Source organism: Salvia miltiorrhiza, chromosome 2, assembly GCF_028751815.1.
Source record: "Salvia miltiorrhiza cultivar Shanhuang (shh) chromosome 2, IMPLAD_Smil_shh, whole genome shotgun sequence".
NCBI lineage: Eukaryota > Viridiplantae > Streptophyta > Magnoliopsida > Lamiales > Lamiaceae > Salvia > Salvia miltiorrhiza.
The window spans coordinates 13,094,009-13,104,224 of record NC_080388.1 but is presented as its reverse complement, the minus strand read 5'-3'; positions in this window follow the sequence as shown (position 1 = coordinate 13,104,224).

The window sequence follows — 10,216 nt, the reverse complement described above, 5'->3', positions numbered from 1 at the left end:
AACTTGAAAGTACTTACCATAAACAAACGTCGGTTGAGCGTGTCGAGATGTAGTGCCAAGCTTTTGTCGACTAGTTCATGAGCATGTTGACTTACTTAATCTAGGCTCGACTTAGAAAGAATGACTAGTAACTTAATCTAGACTCGACTTAGAAGGAATGACTAGTAATCAGAGCAGAGGAAACCTGCTCTGATACCACTCTGTCGCGGCCGCGCCCGCTAGGGATAGCGAACTCGGGGAAATCGCGACGAGGGGAGGGGGTATAGGAGCGGGATTAGAAAGGGGCATATCTAACCTTTTGATGACTCAACATTATATAAGACAACAATTTAAGAACAACAGATATTGATGGAGATCAAAGGGGAAACATAATATTATCCAAACGGGTATGTGAGGACATTGTTGAATAGTACATTATTGTTTGACGGATATCATAATATCTAGCAAATCAGTGTGTGCGGCGGAATAACAACAACTCAGGCATATGTATGAAGACATATACCCTACTCTGATGTACTCATCCTAGCTCGACAAAAGCTCCACTTGCACACCACATTCCCAAACATCGCTCAACCTGCACATTTAGAAATACATGCAGGGCTAAGTACGAGGGTACTTAGTGGACACATGCCGAAATATACATACATACAAACATTTTATTGTCAAGCCTTTCAACAGTAGTAAGATACGAGGGTTTTTCTTTAAAGACTCGTATTTACCAAAAATATCATTTCTTTAACAAATATCCCGCGCAGGCATTTTAACATCATTAATCACCATATCAGTAACTCGTGCCGAGAGGTAGGCCTCCCTCTACGGACACTATGATCGGCCAACCCGCTAGATGACTCACGATCATAAGGGTGTACACTAATTCCGAAGGGATTTGCGGTCCCATCCAGAATCCGAATTCGATTAGCATCAGATAGGTAATTAACAACAAAACGTAAAGCATTTAGGCATTGACAATATCATTCAAAAATCTTAAGCATAAAAATTGTAACAATTCTATAATATGGTTTTAGTTTTCGTAAGAAAGCCTCACCTGGTAGTGGTGACTCACGTCTAAAGCCTTAAACTCTTTGCGTTCAACCTTAATTGAAAAAAAACGCAAGGTCTTAGACCGTGGAAAATCTAACATAACTGTGGATGCGTAACGTGATTATGCATGGCTCATATTCTGGTTATTAGACTAAGGTGACATTAAGGGAAATCTTATCTCTAGTCCTTGTATTAAAGCAATTAAACCAACTAGGTTTTGTCTCGTGAGATCTAGTGATTACTATTTTGATTTGCTCTCTTACGGGTGTTCTAATTTGCTAATTTAATAATAATCTCCCTTCGTGAGTAAAGGAAAAGAAATGAAACTCAAAACACCCTAAGTTCTTTCTCTTTCTATCTCACGTCTGCTCTGCCTCATTGTTCTCTGCTCTGGAAAGTCAGCTCTGGCTGTTTGGTCAGCTCTGGCGATTTTACTCGGAAAGTCAGCTCTGGCCTTCGAAAGTCAGCTCTGGCGAATCTAGCTCTGGAAAGTCAGCTCTGGCCTTCGAAAGTCAGCTCTGGCGAATCTAGCTCTGGAAAGTCAGCTCTGGCCTTCGAAAGTCAGCTCTGGCGAATCTAGCTCTGGAAAGTCAGCTCTGGCGATTTACTCGGAAAGTCAGCTCTGGCCTCCGAAAGTCAGCTCTGGCGATTTACTCGGAAAGTCAGCTCTGGCCTCCGAAAGTCAGCTCTGGTGACTTAGCTCTGGAAAGTCAGTTCTGGTGTTTTGGCTCTGGAAGGTCAACTCTGTCCTCCGAAAGTCAGCTCTGGCCTTCGAAAGTCAGCTCTGCTCTGGCGTTTTCCAGCTCTGATCTGGAACTTCCAGCTCTGCTCTGGTATTTCTAGCTCTGCTCTGGCATTTTCTGTTCTGCTCTGGCATTTTCCAACTCTGCTCTGGCATTTCCAGTTCTGCTCTGGCATTTTCCACTCTGCTCTGGCATTTTCTGGGCAGAACAACGAGGGTTTCCAGTTTCCAGAACTAGGGTTCTTCGTCCTTTCTTGCCTCGATTCTCGCTCGTACGTTGGTGATAAACATGCATTTTTACCTCATGGTGTGTCATTTTTGATGTTTAGTTATGAGGATTTTGTGTGTTTGTTGATTTATTTGAGCTAATATTGGTTTTTGGTCAAGAACTTGTCACTTTCTTGTGTTTGAACGTATTTTTCAGAAATAAAGAAGCCGAATTTGGAAGATTTGGCTGAAATAGAAGTTGTAGTTCGTCTCGATAGGAGTTCGTGAGCGCAAATGGTTCGTAAATCGGAGTTCGTACGAGGGAGAACGAGCCTAAAAAAAAATCACTGCGCAAGGCCGCGCGAGGTCGCGCGATCCAGGCGCGCGGCCGCGCGACCCAGCCGCGCGACGAAGACAGACCTGCTGGACAGCGCGCGCGGGCGCGCGACCCGGCCGCGCGAGACGCCGTTTTTCCGCCCAAAATTCGTTTTTTCAGTGATTTTGGGTAATTTTGAGAGCTACAAGACCTAGGGCATATAAATACTCCCCAAGAACTTATTCTCTGCAAGCTTTTATCATCTTATATCATATTTTACTTTTTCTGAGAGCTGAGAGAGACGGAGAACAGAGCAAGAGCAAGACTGAAGATTCTCGATTTTACTACGGTTTTTCTTGTTGAATGTTTATTTGTATTTTTGAGATTTTGATTTCTAGTCATATGTCTATGTGTGGCTAGAATCCTTTTTCCCAGGGTTTAGGGAGTAGACATGATTTGAATTTCTGACTGTTTGATTCAATTAATTGAGATTGTTTTTCCTTTTTATGTTCTTGTTATAATTGTTTGCTTTATTGATTGGCCACCAATTTAGCATAATCATAGGTTTTAATTTGAGATCGGGAGATGATAATTATTACCTGAACTAAGAACATAGAACACATTTATTTTAATTCTAAAGGGAATTGATAATTGTGAGGGCGTTAATCCTAGGAACTTTTAGGAGTTACATGTTAGAAGTGTGATCCAGGGATGGTAGCCTTGCATGTAATCAACGGTTTGTATGCCACGGGAGTGGGTATAGACTAGTTTTGAGATTGCCTTAGGAATCATCTTATTAATTGAATTGAACATGTTAGTTAGGAGAATCTGTTGAAACCTTTGCCTTGGGAAATCTTGTCTTATCTGTTTCTCTGTTTCGCAGCTTGATTTATTTTCTTTCCTGCTGTTTACTTATTTAGCTTTTAAAACTAAAACTCTTAATTTCGTTTGTCCAGATAGAGTAGGATAATTTAGGATAGGAATTGGTAAATTCAGTCTCTGTGGAATACGACCTTGCTTGCTACTGTACACAATTGCACCCGTACACTTGCGGCGTGTCAAATAAAATAGCGAACAGTCGGCCCTAATCTATTCCTATGTGAGCATGCTGTGCTTGTTCAAGTTCATCTACGTCTAAAGCCTAAAGTTCTCGTTGTTTAAACAAAGTTTCAAGTCGTGGTTCTACCGGAAAGGTGACCTAACATGCTTCTAGTGTTCGTGTTTTTCATGCTGAAAAGAGTAGCATTAGAGGTCGAGAGTTACCTTGTTGTTGCGCGCTTTGGTCGGACAAGCACGATGGATCCTCGCTTCTTCGATCGTCGAGGTTCAAACTGGAATGAAAGCTAAGTTCTTAGGCTTGAAAACAACGGAAGGGAACACGGCGAAGGGAGGAGAAAGGGCCGTGTCTTACCTTGAAAGTGTAGCAAGGGCTTCGGTCTAATCTTCTCCGTGGAAGGCGTCGAGAGAGAGGAAATGGAGCTCTTGCTGTTGCTGCTGGATTTCCAGAGTGCCGAAAGAGAGAAGGGGTGGCACAAAGGAGTGAAGGGGAGTTTAAATAGGGGAGCTCGGCTGTGTGCACTTGAGTGCCGAAGGGTGGCAGCTCTGGCTGGCATTGCGTGGCGTGGGAGAGGGGGAGGCGTTTCAGCTGCTCGCCCAATGGAGGAGCTGCTGCTGCTCTGCTGCCGCTGTTGCTGCCGTGCTGTGGAGGTGGCGTGCGGCTCTTCGGCTGCTGCCCAATGGGGGGGGAGGAGCTGCTGCTGCTGCTGCTTTGCGTGGGGAAAGGGGGTGGCCTTTCGGCTGCCCAGTCAATAGGCATGGCTGCAGCACCTTTTCCCACCTCTTCTCTTTCTTCCTTTTCCTTCTCTTTCTTAATCATTGTGTGGGTAGGTGGTAGGATAGGGTGGTGTGAGAGGTGAAGTGATGTAAGAGGAAAAATCTAATTATAATCCTTCAGGGTTGATTTTCTCAGTATTAGAAATACTGTTTTCTTGTTTTTCTAAAGTTGATAACGCTAAATTAAATCCGTAGATTTAATGCGTTCGTTATTCTAATACCTAAATTAAATTCGTGGATTTAATTATCCTCGAAGTCGGAATTAATTCACGACTTGGTAAATCATGCGAAGATAAACTCCGTCTTGCTAAATAACACAACTTAGCTAAGTTGGTTATAACTCGGATTAATAATCATTCATCAACTCAAAGATTCTCATCGCGGTCTTAAACACGCGAAAATAAATAAAGCATACTGTTAGCTAAGCAACTTTGTCACCGAGATTCATAAATTCAGCAACATAAAAGAAAACATAAAACTTCAATTACTGGCAGATAGGTAAGTAAACACACAATACTGTAATTAAAATACTGATAACAGAGCGGGTTACTACATGTGAATTCACAACCAAAAAATTCTGATTGTGAATTAAATTCAAATTGTGAATTCGACTAGTTGTGAATCCAGTCTAATTCACAACCAAATTTTGGTTGTGAATTCGACTGGTTGTGAAATGCGGGATTTTTTAAAGGGGTAGTGTTTAAAGGTAAAATGAAGTTGACATTTTTTAAATTTTTAATGTGAAGGGCATTTTGGTAACAGTGGACATTTTTTAAGTTTTTTATTTTAGTGGACATTTTTTTATCTTTACAATATGAAAGTGGACATTTTACAAATTCACTCTATATTATACAATCTAAAAAATTTGATATTCATATATAACTAATATGTGACTTTGTTACCAATAAAAATTGAATACACAATTAACATGAATGATTATTTTTCTTTGATTTTTATTTCATAAATGTTTATTATCCGTTGGAGAAAATCAAAACACATTCCACAAGGATCCAAATCTTATTATCGACTTGAAAAGTAATAAAGTTTGAAAATTAGTTATTAAGAAAAAGTTCGGTTAATCGGGTCAACCCACTCAGGCTATTTTCGGTTCAGGCCATTTAGCCTGAAATTTTTTCGGGCTAAACTTTTTCAGCTCTTAACCCTCCTTTTTTAATTGTCGGTATATTTGGGTCGGCTCGTTTTGGGCTTTATCGACATGCGATAAATAATATTTTGATGCTTGTAAAATATGTTTTGGTTATCTTCAACAGTTAATAATAAATATTTATAACAATTTATGAAAAATGTATATTGTTGGGAAATAAAAAGAAATATCCTACCCTTAGTTTTGATGATCCCAAAACCCTTAGATTTTAATTTCACTAGACTAGAATTCTTTTTGAACTCATCTGTTGGAGTTCATTTTTCTAGTATAGACTGAAGACCGAAGGACTGAAGTCTTGAACACCAAAGGACTAAAGCTTTAAAGACTGAAGACTGAAGTATGAAGGACTAAAGCTACACTATACACCATACTGAAGACTGAAGTCCACCTGAATTAAATGCTGAATTTAATAAAGGATCTGCACTGAAGTATATGTGTTAAGGAAACACTTAAGTGCACCTGATCAGTCGAAACATTCAATGCAACTGAAGTTATGCTTCAAATGGAAACCTCGGATTGATAGTGCAGATGCGGATTGAAGCTGGAGTAATGTATAACACACTTTGTGTGAACGAATGACAAATTGAATACTTCCAGTACACGCTACATTTAATGCTAAGGACAGTGCATTTAATGCAAGGATATGGTGAATCGTCCTTCACCCTGCAGAGTTTCCATTACCATGTTACTTTATCCTGTAACACCATCTCCAGTGTAAGAAAGACCATACCTCTTTCGGCGTAAAGGAGATAGAGGACGAAGACCCTGAGCCATATTTGAAATGATAAGTCAAACGGTAGATATTGTTGAAGGATCCCCTCCAACGGATCTATTCCCCAGCATCCGCCTATAAATAGAGCTCAAGGAACAACCTTCAACCTCACTGCCGATTTAAGAACATATGTTGAAGCTCTGCCAAAATCAAAACTCAGCTTTCCTTAGCCAAATACTTGAATCGAAGAAGAGAATACCCATTGTTGTAAATATGAGTTTATCTGATATACATAAATTCTCTTAGAGCATCTAGGCAAATATTCTTCCATTCTTAGCCTAGTTTTCGATTACTTGAAAGCTTGTTATCAGTAATCATAGTTGGAGATTAGAACCCATTTTCTACAAGAGTGAAAAGAGTGTTTGAGATAGAGAGGGTTCGAGACAGCCGTCTGAACTCAGAGTTTCTTAACCTCCAGCAAGCTAGACGTGTGTTTTCTTAGCAACTGCGAGTTAAGAAGGAGAAGTCCAACCCAGTGTGTTGGCTCTGAAACGTGTTTCAGACTTAAGGTTTGCTATGCACCCACAACCACAAGCCCAGTGATTGTCAGTATGATCAACTCAATAATAATAATAATAATAATAATAATAATAATAATAATAATAATAATAATAATAATAATAAATAATAATATTTTTCGAAATAAAAATACGGACGGAAATGAGACCGATCCGTGATTTACAACATCTCTTGGATATACTCTCGACATATTCTAAGGTTATGAATGTATGATATTGTATATTGAAATAGAGCTTAAATGAATTAATAGGTACTAGATATATCAATAATACGAGTGTTCTGTACTGGTGACCACTCGAAAGGAACTTCAAGGTTAAGCGTGCTTCACTTAGAGCACAACTAAGATGGGTGACCCACTGGAAGTTCGTCTAACGTATGCAATTAAGTTAAAAATACAGTATAAATACGAAAATACTTGTGGGGTATAAATAAATAAATAAAAATTTCTTAAAAAATTATTAGCGGCGGCCGCCGGCAGTAATATACAGTGAGAGGCCACCGCCGTCCGGCAAGCAATACCGATGACAACATACCGTCACCTCCGTCCGATCAACATTACCGACTGCAGGATCGCCGCTCGCCGACAACCTTTAGCGGCAGCCGGTCACCGTTAATTGTCGGCGGCCGTCTTTTGCCGCCGGTATTGGAGTCACCGACGAGCGAAATACCGAAGGCGAGCCACCGCCGGTATCGCCGTCGGTGCCATGTTTTCCGGCGGTATATGGGTGATTATATTGCCGCCGGTAATCCGCGTGTTTTCTATAGTGGCAATTGGAATCCTTAAGGGGACATCAAGCAGTACGAATTTCTATTTGTGAATAGTGAGATTTAGAATAAACTCCACCGCTCTCATTTTCCGGAATCAAAGAAAAAAGACAATGGCGATAGGAAAAAGAATAGGTGAGTTTAACATATTTTTATCAAAATAGATATTTTTAACAAAGTATTCATCAAGATCAAGAATAGTTAGAAAGCATGACGTTCTCTCTCTCAACAAGCCCTAACCCTAGCCGCCGTTGATTCGCTCCGTTCGTTCTGCCGTGCATGTCTTCCACCGCCCTTCCACCGCTGTCGACTGACAGGGGTGGCCTCAACCTTCCTCCGGTGTCGAACAATTTCCAGCGATCTGCTATTCCTCCAACTGCGGGACCTTCTATCAACCCTAGTGCCACGATTTCTGACGTTCATCACAAGAAACCTACTCTTCCTGGAACTTGTAAGACCCTTGACTCTACTCCCTTGATTTCTTATGCAAAAGTTACGGCGCCGCAACGTGTCAAGAAACCGGATTTGCCTGCGCATAACTTTCGTGCCCTTCGCCCGGTCCGGCAAGGAGATACCGGAATTCTGAAAGTTCCGAAAGAATTACATAACCTTCAAGCTTCGAAGTTTCAGCATGCGCTCATCGGTCGTTTCATGATGAATAAAGGAGAAAAACCAAGGTCTACACGTGAACTCAAATCTGAACTACAATCTCTATGGAACATCACCTCTCCATGGCATTTAATGCCGATGGGTAAAGGTTACTATACGTTGAAGTTTCACAATAAGGAGGATAAAGCCATTGCGAAATCTAATCTTATTTGGGATCTGCCTGCGGGATCTCTTAGATTGGGTGATTGGGTTCGTTATTTTAATCCGTACAAAGAATCTTCCTCGTTAGCACAAGTGTGGGTGAGGATCTATTACCTGCCTGTCGATTTTTGGCATCCTGAAATTTTGGCAGGTATTGGACGTTGGCTGGGAGCCTCTGAAAATTGATGGCAATTCAATGGATGATGAAGTTGCGCACTTTGCGAGAATTTTGGTTGAAGTTGATTTAGCCCAATCTTTGCCAGAGACCATGGCTATTGATGATGGTGAATGACTCAACCTAGAACACCTCTAGTTTGACTTGCAATAGGACAAGGACATTCTAGTGATGGTAAGCTGACCCAGTGTCATCTCTCAAGGAAAGTCTTTAAGGGCTTTTAGTAGTATCGCAGGAAAAACAATAAAGAAAGCAGTAAAGAGATTGATTATTAAACTAAAACTTAGAATTAAAAACTTAAGTAAAAACCGAATTGTAAAACTAAGCTAGGCAAATTGAACTATTAAACCCTAGACAAGATTTTAAAGAACTTAAATTAAACCTACTTATGAAAGTAAATACTTGTAAAAGTAAAGACTTCTAATCTAGGCATAAACTAAAGTGCATAATTTAAATTGCATAATTAAGAAGAAAGCATAAACATGAATGAAAAACGTAAACATGATTAAACAGAAATAAATTAAATTAAATACGAAATACCGTAAAATCCTTGAACGTGTAATCGTGTCACGCAATCACAATCCAAGAAACTAAACTAAAAACGAAATTGAAATCTAACTTAGAACAATAAAAACTTGAAACTATGAAAGCAAGTAAATTCCTAAGCTTCGGATGCCAACAGATTTCCAAGATGGCGTCTAAAACTAGGGCAAAAGATTGATTGGATTCTTTACAATGAAAAGTATGGCCCTATTTATAGACTTCAATTTCCTAAGGATCACCATGGAAGTTGCCATGGAAAGAAGAATTCTAAAGGCAATAGAATCGTGCAAAATAAGGCAACTTCCAGCTGCAACGCGCGCTCTGGGAACACTCCTACTCCGGCTGAATTCGGGGCTCTCGCCAGCGAAATGGCTTCCGCTCTGGCATTCGCCAGAGGAACGGTGAATTCTCTGCTATCGCCAGAGGAACGGCGATTTCTCTGGCTTCTCTGACTATTGAGCGCTGGACTTTACTTCTCTGATGCTGGCGCTTCTTGGCAGAGGAATAGGTGATTCCTCTGCTTTGACTTCTCGATTCCTCTGACTAGCGACTCCTCTGACTAGCAACTTCTCTGACGCTTATGATTCCTCTGGCATTTTCAATTTCTCTGGCGCTTCGATTTCTCTGGCATGCATGACTCCTCTGGCTAGTGATTTCGCTGCTAGTGATTCCTCTGGCATTCCGCGCTCGCTTCGCTTCTCTGACGTGCCAGAGTGGACACAAACATACGATTTTTAGCCCAAACTCTCCAAGATTTGCACTCTTCATCTCGAAAACCTAAATCTCCTGCAAAGCATAAAATAGACCATAAAACGCACCAATTTCCAGAAGATTAATCTTAAAATAAGCACATGCAAACCCCTAAAATTAGAACAATTAGGCATAAATCAACCCCCCCACACTTAGCCTTTTGCTTGTCCTCAAGCAAAATCCGTATGAATCCTAGGAAGAGATTGATTTCAACAATGCTAATTTCCATCCAAACATTCTCAAAGTCAATTCAAAGTTTTACAATCAATACACATCTCTCGATCATGCAAGTAACTCAAAGTTTAAGGAGCAACAAAAGAGTAATGCAAGTAATTCGATCAGACCCAATTCTCCGCTAGAAGTGAATTCCCTAATGTGATCGCCTTTATAATCAATATCACCATTTTTCACACTTTGTGTGCTTAAGATTTTCGACAGTTGAGCCATAATTCATGAAATAAAAACATTTGGATGTACTCCAAAGTCTTTTCACGTGGTTTCCCATGCTCATAGTTAGACTAGAGGAACAGAGACTTAGAGATATCACATTTCAGAACAGGCCAGATGTTTCAGAGCTG